The sequence below is a fragment of the Octopus bimaculoides genome, chromosome 2 (genome assembly GCF_046866305.1).
Source record: "Octopus bimaculoides isolate indiv1 chromosome 2, ASM4686630v1, whole genome shotgun sequence".
Lineage (NCBI taxonomy): Eukaryota > Metazoa > Mollusca > Cephalopoda > Octopoda > Octopodidae > Octopus > Octopus bimaculoides.
The window spans coordinates 77,184,657-77,205,816 of NC_142929.1; the positions used below are offsets into that span (position 1 = coordinate 77,184,657).

Here is a 21,160-nt window from a genome sequence, read left to right on the forward strand (position 1 = left end):
GTGTGTGTGTGTGTGTACACGTTATCTTTTAGTCAGGGGAGAGATCAGTGCTCCATGATCCTTTACAGGGCATCTGAGATTGGTTGGAGGGAACAAGAGTGGGAGGTATCCCTAAACAGCAAATCTGGTCAGAATACTTACAACAAAGTGAACGCCGTCAAAGACACCCAACGTGTCAGTTAGTTGTGATGTTAAACCAGGATTTGAACTAAGAATGTAAAGAATGAGAACGAATGCCACTATGCATCTATTCCGTTCTCACAGTTTCGCCAATCCATCGTCCTGAATTAACACATTTTTATCGACTCTGGACAGATGAAAGGCAAAGTTGACCGTGGCAGGATTTGCACTCAGAACATGTAGATTCGGAACAAATATCCCATGACATTCTGTCGGATGCTCTAACGACTCTGCCAATTTGCACGTTTGTTTTGTTTTTTATGTGAATGTATGTATATATATGTGAGTGTGTGTGTGTGTCTGTGTGCCAGTGTTTTTATATTTATGTGCGTCTCTGTGTTTTTGTATATGTAAGTATATGTGTGTGTGTGTGTCTATATGTATGTTGTTTATACATATGTAATTTGGAATTGTGGTTTCTATCAGAATTAATGAAATTTTGTTATTATTTTATTGTTTCCGCCGAGGTCGACTTTGCCTTTTATCCTTCTAAGGTCGATAAAATAAGTACCAAATGAACACTGTGGTCGACGTAATCGACTAACTCCCTCCGTCAAAATTTCAGGCCTTGTGCTTATATTACAAAGGATTATTATTTTTTTGTTTGTTTGTTATGTTACGTTTTCTTTCTCTGTTTTATTTTCTGTATACATTAGAGTTCAAAGAAATAACATCTCTCATTATTTACAAGATGTTATTCCACTCTTTTGAGAAAGGATTGCACACATTATCTTTCACTGTTGTTACCCGTTTCTCTAGGTTAAGTCTGTGTCAAATACTTATTTCAAAATTTTGGCATAAGGTCAGCAAGTTTGGAGTAGGGCTTAGTCAATTACATCGACCCTAGTTTTCAACTACTACTTATTTTATCGACCCTGAAAGGATAAAAAGCAAAGTCGACTCCGGCGGCATTTGAACTCAGAACGTAACGACGGAAGAAATACCACTAAGCACTTTTTCCGGTGCGTTAACGATTCTGCCAACTCGCCGCCTTACCTGTGTCAAATATTGCCTCTAGGTTTTTCAGACAACTATCCAGATGTATAACTTTCACGTCTTGCAACATTACATTAGTTCCTGATTTAGGAACAAGGTCAACATTTTTGAGAGGAGGGGGAGTAGTCAGATCCATCAACCCATGTACTTAAATGATGCTTTCTTTTATCGATCCCTAAAGGTTGAAAGACAAAGGTAATTTCTGCTGGATTTGAACACATTGTAAAAAACCGAAAGAAATGATAAAGCAAAGCATTTTTGCCTCGCTCTAGTGATTCTCTGTGGTCTTCACCCTTGGTTTCTGATTTAGGCACAAGGCCTGCAATTTTGAGAGGAGAGAGTTGGTAACAACAAAAGCAACAACATCCACAATAATAACACTAACAACTGCACCAACAACAACATCAACATCGATGAAGTTCTTCCTATTAGGCATTCTTATACGTATTACGGGCTGTTGTTTTTATCGTTTTCTTTATTATTACAATAAAGGGGAGAAGGCTTTGATCTTGTACCGCATTTAAAAACCCTTCAGTCTCTACCTTGAGACCCGAGCTTCTCAACAAGTGTTGGGATTTTACATTGACTATTTCTGTTTAACTTATCCCAGTATTTGCCATATTATTATTATTATTATTATTATTATTATTATTATTATTATTATTATTATTCAGTAATTTTATTTTTATAACGTGCTTTCACTTCACTACCGAGCACAGCTCTGTGCGCCTTGGGTATGTGCTGTGGTTTGCTGTGATGCTCTTATGGTTACCGTATTGAAAGTGTTTTGCGTAGGATGTGTGCAGTGCCCAGTAGTGCAATTTTCTGTATGTTATATATATTTGTTGCAATTTTTTGTATGTTATATATATTTGTTTATTATTATTATTATTATTATTATTATTATTATGTCGGCTATAAAAATGCTGTTATGTAGTGCTAAGTATTTCAAAATATTCAATATGTTATTTAAAGAACATCATTCAGTCCCATATCGTATATTACAATGGTATTGATATTATGTGGTATAAATTTCTCCTCAGTGGAAACATCAGGTCACTGATAACATGGAGATTTAGTTGTTTCCCTGTTGTTCTTCCATACTATGATCAAGGTATAGAAGTTGATTGTAAGTGTTCGTCTGATATTTATTGGGTGTGGTTTGTCTTTCAAGAGAAATTGAAAAGATTGTTGTGTATCTAAATATTTGATGAGGGTGGAGTAACCTGAAGATTCAGACTTAGGTCGGAATGACCACCAAGGCCAGAGGTTGACAACGGCGTGTAAGTGATCGAAATTACCCCCACCCCTTTTCTGAACGAGACTCCAGACCGTTGTAGGATTAACTCACCAGTTATTGCTAGAACTCATTTGCCATTGGGTGAACTGGAGCAACGTAAAATGAAGTGTTTTGGTCAAGAACACGAACGCACCACCAAGAATCGAAAGTACGATCTTACGTTTGTGAGGGCAACACTCTGACTAGGCCACACATTTGATGTGAAGATATATAATTGTGAAAGCTCATTGGGACTGTCAACCTGAAAAAAAAAAAACGGCTGGTAGGCTGCAACTACTGCTGCTTCTGCTACTGCTGCTGTTACTTCTGTAGCTGTTGTTACTGTTGCTGCAGTTGTTATATTGTAATTATTAGCAGTGGAAATATATTCAAACGCCTCGCTCATTTTTTCGCCAATGGCGTGGAAGGTGTGTCCAAGGTATTTTGGCTTTTTCTCTTTTTGTGGTCACGACTTGTTAACCCTATCTGATTTACATCGATAGTTGACGCGAATGCTTCCTGTCGAAAAAAGAAGGCTTTCTGATATTATATTGGGGATGAGAAAAGGAATAAAACAGGGCTTGATATTTCAAAGAATATACATATCCTGTTATACTGTAAGGAGTACAGAGAACAGTGGAATGTCTGCTGTGTAATGCTACAACACATCTTGGACGCGTCCCCGTCTACGGAATGCTTATGACTTTACTAAGTTTCTTCAGCCTCGAGATCTTAATCTATTGATATGTAAGTCAGAAGATTTGGGTGAGTGCTTTTTTTTTGTGTTATATTTTGATTCTTGAAATTTTGAATATTTCTTAAATCTTACCACCAACGATAATTTTGTATTATAATTTGCTGGATGAGAGTTCAATTCCCACTTAAGTGAAAGTAGTAAGGCCAGCTAGTTGAATCATTTAAGTGTCGGGAAAATGCTATGTCGGTTGTTCTGGATCTTTGTGTTTCTCAGTTCAAATCCGGCTCAAGTCAACTTTGCTTTTCGTTCCCATGCAGGGTCGATAAGATAAAATAGCAGTCACTCGATCAATTCCTAGGGATATCTGAAGAAGGAATTATTATACTCCGAAATATTATATCAGACTATGGATAATTAAATTACAACAGTTATTATAGTCCATTGTTGCTATTATAGTGCATCGTTGTGTCATTTAAAACACATTATTTTTTGTTGATAATGATATCGACAGACATCTTACCCTCAAAATTACTGCCATTGTACCTAAATTAGAAGTCCTTGTTTAGTGTACGAAAGGCGGTAAGGTGGCGGAATCGTTAGCATGTCGGACAAAACACTTCTTTACGTTTTGGGTTCAAATTACGCCAAGGGGGCAATAAAATAAAGTACCAGTCAGGTTCTGGGTCGAGGTAATCGACTAAACCCTCTCCTCCAAATTACCAAAATTGTGCATTAATCAGAAATCGTTCTTTAGTTCATGGTATTTTCAAGCACCAAGAAGGTGTGTGTGCGTGTCCTTTTCTTTGTATGTTTGTATGTATGTAGGTTTGGCAGGTGTGACTGGAACGGTAGAAATTGCTTTGTGCTTAGTTTGAAGCCTCGATGAAGATTTTTCATACTTTCATTCGATTTCATGAAGGTTAGGAATAAATATAAAAGCAATATGCATTTTTTGTGTAATGTTTAATTTTTATTTATACACATACGGCCGTGTGGTTAGTTACAGACATGACTGTGTGGTTTAAGAAGGTCACTTTGCAAATAAGTGGCTTCGGTTTCAGTCACGCAGCGCGATACCTTGGACAAGTGTCTTCGATAGTTATGGGCTTATAAGTGAATTTGGTTGACGGAAATTGTGCAGAAGCTCGTCGTATGTGTGTGTGTATGTGTGTGTGTGTGTGTGTGTGTGTGCTTGTCATCCTCACTACTTGAAAACCGGTGTTGGTTTATTTGTAACTCTGTTTACGTCCCTGTCTCCTAGCAGTTCGGCAAAGTGATCGATAGAATAAGTACCGGACTTGAATAAAAGAAAATATATACTCAGATCGAATTTTTCGACTAGACTCTTCAAGGTCGTGCCTCCGCATGGCCGCATCCAATGACTGAAGCAAATACAAACACCTTAATCAGTTATATATAAATGTATACAGGTTTGCATACCTATATCTTCTAAGTACGCAGACGCATAGTGGTTAGCACAACTGTATAGTTTACATCAGATGCAACATATATCATACCTTGATACTGTGTGGACTAACATCCCTTTTGACAAGTCGCCAGTTTATCATCATTTTCAGTTTAAGTCAACAAATGTGGACGGTCGAATGTTCTGATATTACTTTGGTGATATCAGCTACAAGGTTTACAGCTTACGTGGCATTCGAGTTCCTGCTGTAGTTCTAGAAAAGAAGTACTCAATCCAAACGTAGAGTACAGTAGTTTCTTTAGGCTAGTCTGGTGGCTTGTTACTGTAGACCACCTAAAATAAACTTTGCCTGTTTTTCTCTTCCCCCTCTCTCTCTCTCTCTCTCTCTCCCTCTCTCTCTCTCTCTCTCCCTCTCTCTCTTTCTCGATATATTTATATATATGTGTGTGTGTGTGTGTGCGTGTGTGTGTGTACACATATAGTTCTTTTCCTAACACAATATATATTACGTCAACCGTTGTCTGTTAAGGGCACGTAAACATATCACATGTCTTGCTGTGAATATTGTTTTGGATTAAAAGTCAAGTTAATGAGTTAGTGATCAGATAACTACCGCAGTTTCAATGACTGCTTAACAAAACTTTGTAACATTCGCTTCTGATCGTGTGCTTTTTTTTTTGTCTCTCTACTTCAGTTCCATGCTCTAAACAGTCTTCACAGCAAGACTAAATATGGTTATATGCACATAATATTTTACACAAAAGTATTGTGCTAAAGAACTAGAGTTAAAGTTAGCTCGAATTCTATAGATTAACTTAATATGCTGCGAGATATAATGTTTCAACGTTAAAGACAAAAACCAATACATTTTGTGTTTAGTACACGTGTACTAAATGCGAGACTGTAAGCGCAGTATGGTTGAATGGTTAAGAAGTTTGCTTTGCAAGCGTGAGGTCTCAAGTTAGATTCCACTGCGTAGTCTCTCGGGGAAGGGTGATTTCTTGCTACCTTAAATCAACCCGATACTTTCTGAGTAGAGGTCCGCCAGATGGATCGTACAAATCCTTGTAAAGGTAAAACTTTGTCACATGCCCACACTGTTTCTCGTTGATTCTGCTTCAGAATTAAAGGATACACGCGTCTGTGACAGACTCAGCCACGTACACGTGAATTCAAGAGCAGGTTATTCAGTAAATCGAACAACTGCGTATCCACTACCAGCAACAACAACAACAACAACAGCATATATATGCATATATGCATACATTCATATATACATACATACACATATATATGTGTATGTATATAAGTATGTATGTATATATGCATGTGTCCATCAGTGTATATACGTATCCACATATGTATGTTTGCAACTGCTTTTTAATTATCTGAATTCTTCCTCTGAAGAAAAGGTTGCATTCTAACAAAGATACAATCTTCCATCGTTCGAATGTAGATAAAAAAGACGAAAAACAATGCCACGTTTTGAACATGAAGAAAGTCTTGCATATTCCGCTCACAGATAGTATTTGTAATGTGCGAGCTAGTTGGTTGATTTCTTTTTCTGAAACCGAAGCTTCTGTATTTATCACTTAGACATTTACTTACAAAACTAAATGCATAATTACCTCCACCTTAGCGAAGGCGGCGGTATTTTTTTCAGTCGTGTTTGTTTGTTTGTCCGTTGACAAGATATCTCAAGAACTGCTGGATGGATTCGGATGAAACTTTCAGGGATGTTTGGCCTCGTGACTGGCACGAACTGATTAAATTTTGGGATCAATCTGGTACCAGACGGATTCTGGATTAGTTTTCCTGCTTTTTTTTTTACTTAATTTTTGAGAGTGGTGGGGTTCATTTTTAGTATTCTCGTTTGTGAAAGCAGTCCAGTTTATTTCAGATATTCTCATTTTAAAAATCATCCATGGTTAATCGTTGAGAGGACGTTGGTGCTGCCTTGGCGAAGTTTTGCGCTCTTTGATATATAGAAATATATATATATATATATATATATACACATACATATATATGTATATATATTCATACATATATACATACATATATATATATATTTATACACACACACACACACACACACACACACACACACACACACACACACACACACACACACACACACACACACACACACACACATATATATATATATATATATACACGTTCCAGGAGACTCATATATATATATATATATATATATATATATATATATATATCTGGAGTGTTTTGGAAATCCTTGATATAGTTATAATATTTGGAGAGAAGATTTTTTCTCAAACAGTTAAGACTGAGAAAAGAACCATTTTAGAAAGTAGAAAGACACTAACCTTTGGGAAGAGATTTCACAAAATGTGTGTTGGCTTTTGATTTTATACATGTGCAAGCGCTTTCAGTATTTAACGTTTTCAGGCACATGTTATTACATATAGTGAATGTTGTATATATATATATATATATATATATATATATATATATATATATATATATATACGTTCAAGGAGACACTAATATATCCTAAGATTTTATTTTACAAATCTCCAGTGCACCAGTAATTGTTAACATTTTAAGAATTAATGTCAGTCTCCCAGTACCGCCATAATCACCAACCGCACTAGCATACCACATGCTAACGAAGTTACATCTATGTAGTTGCTCAACTTGTTAAAAAAAATCAGTCAAATCTCTTGTAAAACACATCCTGCCGCTTAAGAACTGGAAATTCACATTGGAATATAGGCCCCCTCCTCTTCGGCGGAGCGTACAGCCCAAGTTACGAAATGCTGGTGATCCTGAGATATCTACTGGATTCAGGAGAGAGCTTGCATTATCTCTGAGTAGCTCCCGCAGTTTGTACATGGAGCAAAGCATCCCCGATGCTTACTTCTCCTCCTTGATAACATCGATTTCTGTGAGATGATGCAGAGAAATCTCAACATGAAAATCAGTCAAGGAAGCTCAACCTCTTTTTCCTGCATCAATATTTTTGTTTGTTGATCATTTATTTAATATTTCACGCCATTATACTATTGAGTTGATCACTGAATAAAACAATCGTCGAAGGTGTTTTTATAAAACTTCCCGGTTTTCCTTTTTGGTGTTGTTTTTCTGGAGTTTTATTTTATTCAGTTAAACCTGTTGTTTTAATATAATGAATTTTCTAAATACAATTTTGTGAAATCTTTAAACACTAATTATAGCGTTTCCTTCATACAAAAGCTCAAATTTTCCTTGAATTTCATTAATTTTTCACATGCCCATGCATAATAATTATACTATAAAACTTCATACAAGAAAATAAATCTAGATTCTTCTAGAAAATTTTCTGGTTGGTTGAATAAAAAACAAAATCAACACATAGACTGCTAAACACGCTCATATACACATGCAAATGATGTAAATTTTTGTGTGTAAATATATTTCTATAAACATACACACACGCACACACGCACTCACACGCACAGACACACACGCACAGACACACACACACAATGTGAATCATTTTAGGTGTGCGTCTGTCTATCTATCTCTTTTTCTATGTATGAGTGTATATACATATATGCATGAATGAATACACACACACAAACACTCACACACACATACACACTTATATATGACAGTGATGAAGATAAAGATATCAGTACGGCACTCCGTCGGTTGCGACGATGAGGGTTCCAGTAGATCCGATCAATGGAAGAGCCTGCTCATAAAATTAACGTGCATGTGGCTGAGCACTCCACAGACACGTGTACTTTTGATGTAACAAGGCTGGCCTTTTGAAATAGAGGTACTACTCATTTTTGTCAGCTGAGTGGACTAGTGCAACGTGAAATAAAGTGTCTTGCTCAAGGACATAACGCGTCGCCGAAAATTGAACTCACGACCTCACGATCTTGAGCAGAATACCCTAAACGCTATATACTGTTATATCGATTATGTCCACCCGATTAACAAAAGAGCAAAAGATTGCGGTTCTGAAATGGTTCTGCACAAAGTTATCTGGCTATGCTACAGAAGCTGCTTTTGCCGTTACTACAACAGCAGGATGGAGCAGAGGGTCTGTACTTTCAGAAGGATGGGGCACCGGCCCATTATGCTACGCTTGTGCGAGACCGGCTGGACGCCAACCTGCCCTGTCAATGGATTGGCAGGCGAAGACCGCTTGAGTGGCCGTTTCGTTCGCCGGATTTGACCCCACCTGCCTTTTTCCCGTGGGACGTTCTCAAAGAGAAAGTCTACTCAACAAAGCCCTGCAACATTGCTGAACTTAAGGAACAAATTCGAGCTGCCAGATAACTTTCTGCAGAACCATTTCAAAACCGCAATCTTTTGCTCTTTTGTTAATCGGGTGGATATAATCGATATAACAGTATATCTGAAATAGGGGGAAAAAGAAATAAAAATATAAGATTTCAGCTTTCAAATGACATATGAAATAGAAAAATTGAATAAGTATCAACAAAGTTACAAGCAAAAAAATATATATATAGTTACTAATGGTGGACCCTGTATATATATATATATATATATATATATATATATATATATATATATATATATATATATATATATATATATATATATATATATATATATATATATATATATACATTGTGGGTATACTTGCCGTAGATGACAGATGAGGGCTCCGCAACTTCTTGCAGAACAACGTGCACAGATGATTTGTTTATAGTGTTCAAATGCTTGTGATTATGATTATGTAGATTAGTTTACTTCCCACCCCAAATCGATATTTCTGATACAGATTCCTTCTATGCCACAACTGAGATATCGAAGTAATCGCAGAGCAATGTGAAATGAAGTGTTTGCTCGAGAACATAACGTACAGCTTTGTACGGGAATCGAAACCACAATCTTACGATCGTGAGTGCAATATTTTAACCACTAGATTACTCGCAAACACACATACACTCACACACATGATCATTGGTATCATCCTTAATCCCTAATCTATGCTACAGAGATATAATCGATGAGATTCCTTTCTTTGTCTCCATTTTAAATATGTTTGGAAATTTCTGAAATACATCAGAATTTTAATTCTTTTTGGGTATCAATTGTATTAAATCCAGTACGAAACATCCTAGATATAATAAATGTTTTAAACACATGACCTATCATAGTAAACATTACATTTTATAATGTCTCATATGAAATAAATATATGAAACTAGACATTATAAATATAAGCTCTGTTGTGCCAGCGAGTAATGCCTGAAACATCGTAATATATGATTGAATCTAAGTTGCATCATCTGAAATACGTTTGTAGTAAGTATTTTCATATACAAACACATAAATACACATGTACGTGCAAAATTAGTCACTCACGCACACATACATATACATACATGCATATACACATACATATATATATACACATACATAGCGCCGTCAACAACAGATGAGCAGGTGAAAAGGTTTGTTAAAACTGTTTGAACATTTCCCTTCACAAATGTGGTAGTTGATCTCAGCGAACAGCGCTTTGTTTCATTCTGTAACATACGCACACATTCACGCATATCTACACATGATATGATACGATGTGCTATGATATGTATGTATGGATGTATCTATGTATGTATGTATTTATGTATATGTAAATCTTTTATCTCGTACTTGTTTTACTCATTTGACTGCGGCCATGCTGGGGCACCACCTTGAAGGTTTTTAGTTAAAGCCTAGTACTTGTTGCATCAGTATCTTTTGCCGAACCGTTAAGTTACGGAGACGTAATCACGCCAGCACCGATTGTCAAGTGGTGGTGGTGGTGGGAGACAAACACGAACACAAAGACACACACACACACACACACACACACACACACACGACGAGCTTCTTTCAGTTTCCGTCTACCAAATCCACTCACAAAGCATTGGTTGGCTCGAGGCTATAGTTGAAGACACTTGGTTAATGTGCCACGCAGTGTGACCGAAACCAGAGCCATGTGGTTGGTAAGCAATCTTCTTACCGCACAGCTACGCGTGCGTCTATGTGTGTGTATGTGTGCATGTGTATATATATATATATATATATATATATATATATATATATATATATATATATATATATATATATATATATATATGTATGTATGTATGTATATGCATGGTTCAGTAGTTAAAGCGTCGGACTCACAATCATGTAGTGATTTCGTTTCCCGGATCGAGCTATGCGTTGTGTTCTTGAGCAAGGCACTTTATTTCATGTTGCTCCAGTTCTCTCAACTGTAGAAATGAATTGCAACGTAACTGGTACCAAACTGTTTCAACGTTTGCTTTTCTCTTGACTAACATCGGTGGAGTGGAGTGGGGAGGGGAGGCTGGTATGCATTGGCAACTGCTGGTCCTCAATAAACGACCTTGCCTGCACTTGTGCATCGGAGGGGAAATTTCCTGGTGTAATCCCACGGTCATTCATGACCGAAGGGAGTCTTTACTCTTTGTATGTATGTTGTGTGTGTGTGTGTGTGTGTGTGTGTGTGTGTGTGTGTGTGTGTGTGTGTGTGTGTGTGTGTGTGTGTGTGCGCGCGTGTGCATGAATAAGAATGAAAGAAACAATTTACGCAACAAGTTACATTATTCAGATCTCATTATATTTAATATTCATCTCGTTTTTGTTCTTGCTGAAGAAAGGACAAGCTCTTCGAGACCAGTGAACAGCTGCAGTGATGACATGAACAAATGGAAAATTCCAGACGAATGGTGTTTGAGGGAGAAAGGACCGTGAATAGTATTTATAGGAGGGCTGTGAGAGGTGGGGATTGGACGCAACAAAGATTACGAATGGGGTGAGACGAATGGGTTGAGATCCACCTGAATGGAGGAGGTGCGAAATTACGCAGATCTGAGAAACACCGGCCATTATGGTAGCTGTATTGGACTGAGCTTCGACAAACATAGACGACATTGATGATAGCACAAAATAATGGCTGGGCACGCCGCCGGTTTCGATGGGTGTTCGTTGATCCGATCAACGAAACAGTCTGCTCGAAAAATTTATCTGCGAGTGGCTGAACACTCCACAAACAAGCGTACCCCATGGAGATTCAGCATGACACAGAATGTGACAAGGCTGGCCCTTTAAATTACAGCTCATTTTTGCCAGTTGAGTGGACTGGAGCAACGTGAAATAAAGTGTCTTACTCAAAGACACATTACACTACAGGGAATCGAATTCACGACCTTACGATCGTGAGACGAATATTCTAACTGCGAAGCCATGCGCCTTCACCTACAATAGTAATACAATAATAACGAACTTCTGAAACCAATGAAAACATTACATCTATTTCCCTTGGCCTTTACATTCGAACCAATCTATTATGGTATAATGAAAACACCCAAGAAAACCCCTTCTTACGGCTATATGAAGCTGCTAAAGAATAACGGGGATGAAAACCATCCAAACGTAAACTATATCATAGCTTAACAGCTTCGAGTATGGACAACCTTCCATTGTCCGAAAATTAGCCACTATAAAATAGCAACAGTTATTGGAGCTCTTTTTTAAAATGTTGATTGGTTTTTCAGAAAATACACAGATGTAGCTAAAAGTTGTGGCGAAGAATGATAAAAACGTAAACGAAGCACACTTACGTCAGTAAAATTAATTTGGTGGAACATTGAAAAGATGGGCACAGGGGTATTTGAGCACGTACATACATGCATACATTTTTACACACATACAAACAGAAATACATACATACATAAATCTGAGATGATGGTAACATCGATCACCAAAGAAGTTTATCATGGACCAATAGCCGGATTAATATCTCCCATTTTGAAGGGTATGCGTTTGCAATCCATCAATTGAAAATATCAACCAAATACCTGATGCACAAAAGGGACAGAGATTCAGGAAAAGCAGTAAAATGTGACAACCGATGCAAACTTTGTGGAGTTAAATTCAAAGATTACATCATAAGCAGTTGTCCGAAAATGTTATTACTGTATTATCTATCGATGAGACATGATGTTGTAGGTAGGACATTCTATAATAAAATCCGTCGGAAAGATAACCCCGAGGATAAAGAAATGAGAACCCATAGTATGGTGGAAGCCATAGCCACTTATAATAAAATGGAATACTGGTGGAATGTCCCAGTGAAAACCTCAATAAAATGTAAACACAATAGATCTAATATAATGAATTGGGATAGAGAAGAGAAACTGTGTGTAGTTGTGGAAATCAGCTGCCCAGTGGATGTTAACATAAAGCTGAAGATCAGTGAAAAGAGAATACCTACGCTGAACTATTGAGAAATCTGCAGTTACTCGATCCAGACTACAAGTTCAGGTCTATGCCTGTAATTATTGGGACACTGGGATTTTTAACACACTGCCTGAATACCAATGTTGAGGAATACTGGTGGAACATTCTCATCACACATAACATGTCGGATATTGTTGTTTGGAACAGACAAGAAAAAGAATGTATCGTCATAAAGGTCAGTTGTCCTGTTGATGTGGATATCTCTTTGAAAATCAAAGAGAAAGAAGATAACTATGGACACCTGCTTCGTAACTTCCAGCTTCTATATCCAGGGTTATAAATTAACATGTATACCAATAATAATTGATTCACCTGGTTTTGTGAGTAAATACATATCTAGATAAGCAAAGATTTTCAGAAAAAGAAATCAACCAACTACAAATACGATCTAAGTAGAACTGTAAAAATATGCAAGAATTTATTCAAATTTGAAATGTGACATTGATTTCGTTATCTACATTCCAATGATAGAGCTTTTTATCTTTGTTAGAAACCATCTCCTTCTTCAGAAGAATTTAGATGGCTAAAAAAAATAGAAGAGAACATACATACATACATATATACATACATACATGGTCACACACGCACGTACATGTACGTGTGTGTGCATGTGTGTGTGTGTGTGTGTGTGTGTGTAATTTAAGCAAAAATGAGCTAAGAGAAATAACTCAGAGTGGCCAGTGGCATGTATTTGAACAACATGGAGAAATACAAGTACATCAAACACCATACAACATAACCTCTTGATTTATTAAAACAATCTTCGCCTCAATCACACACACACACACACATACACACACTTACACACAAATACGTATGCACCGCGCACATGGCTATATATATGCATATAATGCATGCACACTTATATGTATATATAATACACGTGCGTATGTGTGTGTATGTATGTATGTATGTATGTATGTATGTAAGTATATCCGTTCACATACGCATATACATATCACCGTCTGTCGATTCGATTCAACTCAACAGACCTGTAGAGTTGCGAAGAGTTATGAGGAAGCAAAATCCATTACCAAGTCTTTTGATAACATTATTGCCTATTATAACTTTTAGTTGGCTTTGAAGCCAGGTTACATAACGACATTTTTGATATCTTCATAGAATTACCTGAAACCGGTTGAGATAAACCCATCGAAAGATAGGAAATGGTCTGGTGTATTATACTTTTCTCAAAAGTTCTCGAAAGGTGGAACTTTGTCTCGTATTTGCAGAGCAGCGAAATTCGCGTAATGAATCTGAGCGCTCGCATAAGCTGATAAAGGCGGTGAGCTGGCAGAATTGTTTGTGTGTCGGACAAAATGCTTTGCGTTACTTGTTCTGACTCTAGACGTTCTGCGTTCAAATGCTGTTGAGGCCAACTGTGTGATTCATCCTTTTGGGATTAATAAAATAAAATAGTGGGGTCGATGTAAGCGACTTGTTTCCTAACCTCAAAATTACTGGCCTTGAACTCTGTACCAGACTAGTGTTCGATTGAGGAAAAACGTTGTGATCTCAGTCATTTATACGACATGGGAGCCGGTAAATCGTCTTTACGAGTCCTGAGTCTCTAGAAAAAGAAAAAGAAAACTTGCTGCAAAAGAACTAAGCAAATGGATCTACATTTAGATTTAATATTGGTGGATGTAAAGGCAGAAGAATCGTTAGCACTCCAGGTAAAATTCTTAGCGCCATTGCATCTTTTCGTTCTGAGGTCAAATTCCGCCGAGGCCGACAGCGCCTTTCATTCTTTCCGGGTTGTTAAAATAAGTACCAGTTGAACACTGGCGTCGATGTAATCGAGTTATCCCTGCCTCAAAATTGCTGGCTTTGTGCCAAAACTTGAAATCGTTATTATTATTATTACCATTATTATTATTAAGGTGGCCAGCTGGCAGAAATGTTAGCGCAGCGGACAAAATGCTTAGCGGCATTTCGTCCGTCTTTGCGTTCTGAATTCAAATTCTGCCGAGGCCGACTTTGCGTTCCGGGTCGTTAAAATGAGTACCAGCTGAGTTTTGTGGTCGATGTAATCGAATTACACCTACCTCTTTTCGAACTTGCTGGCCTTGGGCCAAAATTTGAAACCAATATTGGAAACCAAGGCCAATTTTTGGTAGGCGTCATGTGGTTGAATTGTTTAGATTTTCGCTAAAGAGTTCGATCAAATGTTTTTTGTTGTTGTTCTTACAGTTTGGGGTTGACCAAAACATTGTGAATTACGGAGTGAATTGTATCGATTTTCACACCCACCGTTTATCCCTGAGCATTACGTTTAAGTCACACGTGTCGATGAAGTACTCAGTTACACGCACGTTAATTCAGGAGCAGATAATCCAATTGATCAAACGATTGAATCCATATTGACACACAACGAAGATCCCCCAACAACAAACGTCGTTGTTTTTGTTGTGGTTGTTTTTCCTTTGGGTTAACCCACACAGATCCGACCTATAATCAACGACGTTCTAATATTGACCAATCAACCAGTCTTTCTTGCGAGCATTCTGTGTCTAAGACTACATAATCAAACATGTTTTCCACCCATCTCTTCGAGACAGTAATGTGTTACCTAAGGGATATCCGGCTGTTATTTCTAGCAAATCGAGAAACCACGTAGACGTTCCCTTGTTGACTTTTAATGCAGAAAATCTTCTCACGGGGTTGGCGACATTTCTCTAACGTCCGACCATACCACCACCAACAACAACAACATCACTACTACACTAGCAGCAGCAGCAGTAACAGCAGTAGCAGCAGCAGTAACAGTAGTAGTAGTAGTAGTAGTAGTAGTAGTAGTAGTAGTAGTAGTAGTAGTAGTAGTAGTGGTAGTCGATGTTGTAGTTTAAGCCAGCTATTGCATAGGGCGAGCATCCAGTCGAAGTTGACTTGATTTTAACCTAATCACAGGATATCCGTCTGACAATTGTCGTCTGCTGTTCTATGGCAGGTGTCGTCATCGGCAAGTAGTGGTGGTGGTGGTGACGATGATGATGATGATGATCATCATGATCATGATCATGATGATCGCCACGACGGTGATAAATTTGACGACGACGATAATAATGATGACGATTATGGTGATGTTGATGATGTTGATGATGGCGGTGATGATGATGGCAATGATGGTGATGGTTATGTCGATGACGATGGTAGTGGTGATGATGGCGATGATGATGATGGGGGTTATTATAGTGGTGGTCGTGGTGGTGGTCGTGATCTTGGTGGCGGCGGTGGTGGTGGTGAGGATGATTGTAGCTGAAGCTGGATGTAGAGATGTTGGCTGCGACGGTGACGATGGCAGCGAAAGTAGTACAAGTCGTAGTCATATTGGAGATGCAGTTACAAGCAGCAGCAGCAATAGTAGTAGTAGTAGTAGTAGTAGTAGTAGTAGTAGTAGTAGTAGTAGTAGTAGTAGTAGTGGTGGTGGTGGTGGTGGTGGTGGTGGTGGTAGTAGTAGTAGTAGTAGTAGTAGCAGCAGTGGTGGTGGTGGTGGTGGTGGTGGTGGTGGTGATAACGGTGCTGGTTGTAGTAGTGGTGGTGGTGGTGGTGGTGGTGACACTAGTGGTGGTAATGCGATCGGTGGTGATGGCCGTGATAGGGCTCATCCTCGTTAGGGATGATAATAACGGTAAAGATGACAGTAAATGTGTTAATGTTTGATATTCGCTGAGTCTTGGTGGTGATGATGATGGGGGTGGTGGTTGTAGCGGTGTGTTTACAGTGGCAATGAGATTTATGGTAGTGGTAGTGTGAATGGTCGTGGTGGTGGTGGTGGTGGTAGGGTGTTTGTAGTGGCAATGCAAACACTGTTGCAGTGTTTGTTGAGATATTTTAAGTCAACAACAGTGGTGTCAGTGGTGTTAGTTACATCAATGACGTATTGGAAGTGACAATGTGAACACTCTTTTGCATCAGAAATTATTAAAAAGAATAATAAAAACAAAACACACACACACGCACACACACATACACACACAAACACACACACAGACATTTATAATTAAAACCTGTCTGAGTATTAATTGGAATTACTAACTCACTAATTAATATTTCATTATCGCTAATGATTTCTTACACTGGCCATGAAAATTATATAATTACAAACATTTTAGGAGGCAATTATTGAACTGCAATATCTGCTTATAACCTGATTTTACCAACACCTTACTGATGAAAACAGGAAGGGGCTAAGTTGGTATTTGAACACGAAGAAGTAAATTCAAACTCTCTACTGTATTTTGTTGTCAATAGGAGAATGGTGGTAAATTCTTGGCAGTGTCGTTAGAGCACCGAATAGAATATTATGACTGTTCTCTCTAGGATCGAATATGACGTCAATTTTGTCTTCTATTCTTTCATCATCATCATCATCGTCATCGTGGTTGTCATCGGCATCATTATCATCACCATCATCATCATCATCACTATCACCAACACCAACACGACCACCACCACCATCATCATCAACCGCGGGATATTATTGTTTCGAGCCCTAGGACTACTAGAGCCGGTTACCGGGTCTCCATGGCATACAAGTAACCAAGACTCTAACAATCGCCCTGAACAAGATGCCAGTCCATCGTGAGGGTGACCCCTTTACAGCTGAGTGGCCTAGGGCAATGTGAAATGCAGTATTTCGTTGAAGAACACAACACACTGCTCACCTGGGAATCGAAACTGCGATCTTGAGATTGTGAGTGCAACACCCTAACCGCTAAACAACGTATCTTTACTTCATAATTTTTCGTGATCAGTAATAGAAAGGACTAATTCACGGCTGTGAATACAAACTGGATACCCAGCAGTATTTATTCTGGGCTCTTTGCGTTCCGAGTTCAATTCTTCCGAGATACTTAAAATGCACTCTAGGCCTAGCGTGGTGCCGGTGTTTGAAGCAAAAACCAGTTGCATAAAAATGGTTGATGTGAAAGAGATCCTCTTCCAGCTGGTACGACATGTACCTTGGTGAATGAAAGAATGATGTCCATTGTGCTATACTTCTTCTGTCACACTTAACTGGTACTCCATCGGTTACGACGACGAGGGCCCCAGTGGATCCGATCAACTGAACAGCCTGCTCGTGAAATTAACGTACAAGTGGTTGAGCGCTCCACAGACATACATACCCTTAACGTAGTACTCAGGGAGATTCAGTGTGATATAGAATGCAACAAGAGTGGCCCTCTGAATCACAGGCACAAATCATTTTTGTCAGCTGAGTGGACTGAAACAGCGTGAAATAAGGTGTCTTGTTCGAGGACGCAGCTCGCGGCCGGGTATTGAACTCACGAGCTTTACGATCGTGAGCTGAATACCCTAACCCCTAAGCTGCGCGCATTCACTAAACAGCCACACTAAACTAACTTTGTTAGTAATTATGACGTGTTATTGACCTCAGGCTTACAGAAGTAATTATGATGCCTGGAAAAAGACTTCAGGCTTATAGGAAAGTGAGAATGGAAATTTGTGAGGTTCACGATTTATTCTTCTGCCTAGACAGGCAGAATTTTGCCCGTGATATTTTGTCACGCCCGTTATGGTCTGAGTTTAGATCCTGCCGAGATAAACTTTATCTTTCATTCCCTAATCTCGATCGATAAAATAAAGGACCAATCAAATTTTTGGGTTAATTCATAGTCTTATATATAAAGCTTAAATGTAAATGGCATTACGACAAAAGATGAAAATGACCGTGTTATATTACTGGTAATTTATGAACTTTAAGGTGTCGAACAAAATGCTTAACAGCATTTCTTCTGGTCCTTTACGTTCTAATTTCAAATCCCGCTGAGATCAACTTTACCAATCATACTTTTATGGCCGATAAAAAAAAACAAAAAACAGTCAAGTACTGGGATTGATGTAATCAACGAACCCTCTTTCCTTAAAATTGCTGGCCTTGCACCAAAATTTGAAGCAATTATTCTACGAAACCAAGGACGTGACAGATAAGGAAGTATCGATGGCTTTTCTGAAGTCAGAGCGTAGAGAAACGGAACTAAATATTGATTTCACACACTGAGCCGTGACCCCACATTGTAGATAAGAGTTACAGTCGGTTGGCTCAGCTCCAATTATTCTATTGACACCCCACAGTGTTTATCTTATCTCAGTAGAATTAAAAAGGAGACGACAAAAGAAGATAATGGAACACTGCTCCTTCTGTCGATTCCCTATTTTCATGTGATCCGATATCATTTATCTCCTTCCAAGGATCTTTGGTAAGAGAAATAATCTAACCATTTGATATTCTCTTGTTGGTTCAGGCAATCATTGATGGCGGCGCTGATTCTATTCTTCATTGCCAGCAATGTGTTGACAGTGACCTTTTATAAATAAGCTAATTCCCATAAGAAGTTTATGGTGTTGACCTTTTCACAGCAGCAACTCTAATTGTCACGAACAGAACAGAATAACATGGCATTGGTCTTTTGGTCACACTGCTGCCCACATATAAAACATTCCCTAACATGGATTAATTCTTCTTTCTCTCCCTTTCTCCCTCTTCCCTGTCTCCCCTATCTCTCTTTCTTTCCGTTTCTCTCTATTTCTCCTCCCTCTCTGTTTCCATTTACTAAATCTACAGACATGAGCGATCACAAACCTCCATAGCAACGTTTAAAAATTTATGATTTTTCTTAGGAAAGATACAACAATAGTTTCCCGCTGCCTTCTCCAGGATTATTTACAGTTTACTTTGCTTATCTGCTCTCTCGAACTTACCCTTGAGACACAGGAACTATTTAACCTCAAGGTAAGGGGTATGGTTCGCTTGACATCAAGGCATGCCCACATACCTGTAGGACTATGTGACACATGTCCAGAGGCCAACCTTCTACCATCTCCTGTATATCTTAACCACAAGACCATCTTCTGTTATTTAACCCATAACCGATTTCTTCCAGAAAGAGGTTGGCAGAGAGAAAGAGAAGAATCTGCCCTAGTGCAAGATTGGCATATTATTCGACCAATCTACTACTTTATATATTTATCAAACACTGAAAGTATTAAAAGTGTATTGTAATTCGTTTGAAGCATTGGAATGTGTGAATGATATAAACATTTTGCAAACTATAGAAATATAAATGCTAGTAAATAGAAACGAAGATAGTGTCTATACATAGTTTATATGATCTATTATATTTCGGGAAAGATATTCCTTATCAAATTTTAGATAGAAAATAATCCAAGAATTTGGAGTATCAGCAAACAATTCTGGTGTGTTGTGAAAAATAGTAGAAAACAACTAAACTCCCCAATTCTGTTTAGTTATTTGTTATGCAAGCATATGTTTATACATGTAAGTATGCATATATGCGTGCCCGTATATATATATGTATGTGTGACCATCTATCTATATACATACATATATTTATTGTGTATTATTTATTAGTTCGTCCGTCTTTGTCGACGATGACCAAAGAGATCACGTGGGTCAGCTGTGGCCAATCAGTCCAATGTGTGCTTGGAAGACTGCCGTAGGTTTGGCACTTATAATCTGTTGAGACTGAAGGAAAGGTGTTGACTCTGGACTTGCGTAGTTCGTGTTTTCTTTGTGCCCTTACAATCCTGTTGTGTTCGTAGGAGATGGCACCTCTGTTGGTGCAGCTTTGCAATGTTGTGTTTGTGTTTCCCAGGCGTCGGAGTTGATCTCAAAACTCTTCAGCGAGGCTTTGAGCGTGTTCTTGAAGCGTTTTTTCTGTCCACCTTGCGTGCGTTTTTCCTCTGCCAGCTGTCTCTTGGAGAGTTGCATATCAGGCATTCGAACTAGGTGGCTTGCTCACCTAATTTGAGCTCTTCTCAACAGTGTTTAAATGCTTGGCAGATCAGCTGGAGAGAGGACCTCCGTGTTTGGGACCTCATCTTGCCAGACAGTTCATGAGGAAGCGGTTCAGCTTTTTGGCGTGACGTTCGCAAAAGTCCAATCCTTGCAGGTGTGCAGTAGCGTAGGCAGTACAACTGTTTGGTACACCTTCAACTTGATGGCCAGCTTAATACTTCTCTTCCCCCATACTGATTCACGTAGCCACCTGAAATACTGAGCTTCCCTTGGCGACGTGTGTGTCGACTTTATTGTCAACGTTCACAGTTCTGGAGTGTGCAACTGAGGTATGTCAACTCATCAACAATCTTCTCTTAGCACAGAAGCTCACTAATCTCTTTCAGCAACACGAAGTTGATCTCCAGGAGCTCAAGGGTGCTTCTAATATCCATCCCTAAAAGAGAAAGAGAAACAAGCAGTCCTGCGACAACCACGGAAAAAACAT

General features: G+C 38.5%; 1 protein-coding gene across 5 annotated transcripts in view; it reads left to right on the forward strand.

Annotated features, from left to right (window-relative positions):
* The window catches only part of LOC106869685 (putative amine oxidase [copper-containing]), a 509,414-nt gene that overhangs the window by 18,380 nt on the left and 469,874 nt on the right, over positions 1 to 21,160 (forward strand). For 2 of the 5 annotated variants that reach the window (XM_089347073.1, XM_052978365.2), the window contains exon 1: positions 2,226 to 3,220. The exons of the other annotated variants lie outside the window; for them this stretch is intronic. The gene's annotated coding sequence lies outside the window, so the exon portion shown is untranslated. Of the gene's footprint in view, positions 1 to 2,225; positions 3,221 to 21,160 lie in introns of those variants that run through there. 5 annotated transcript variants of the gene reach the window in all.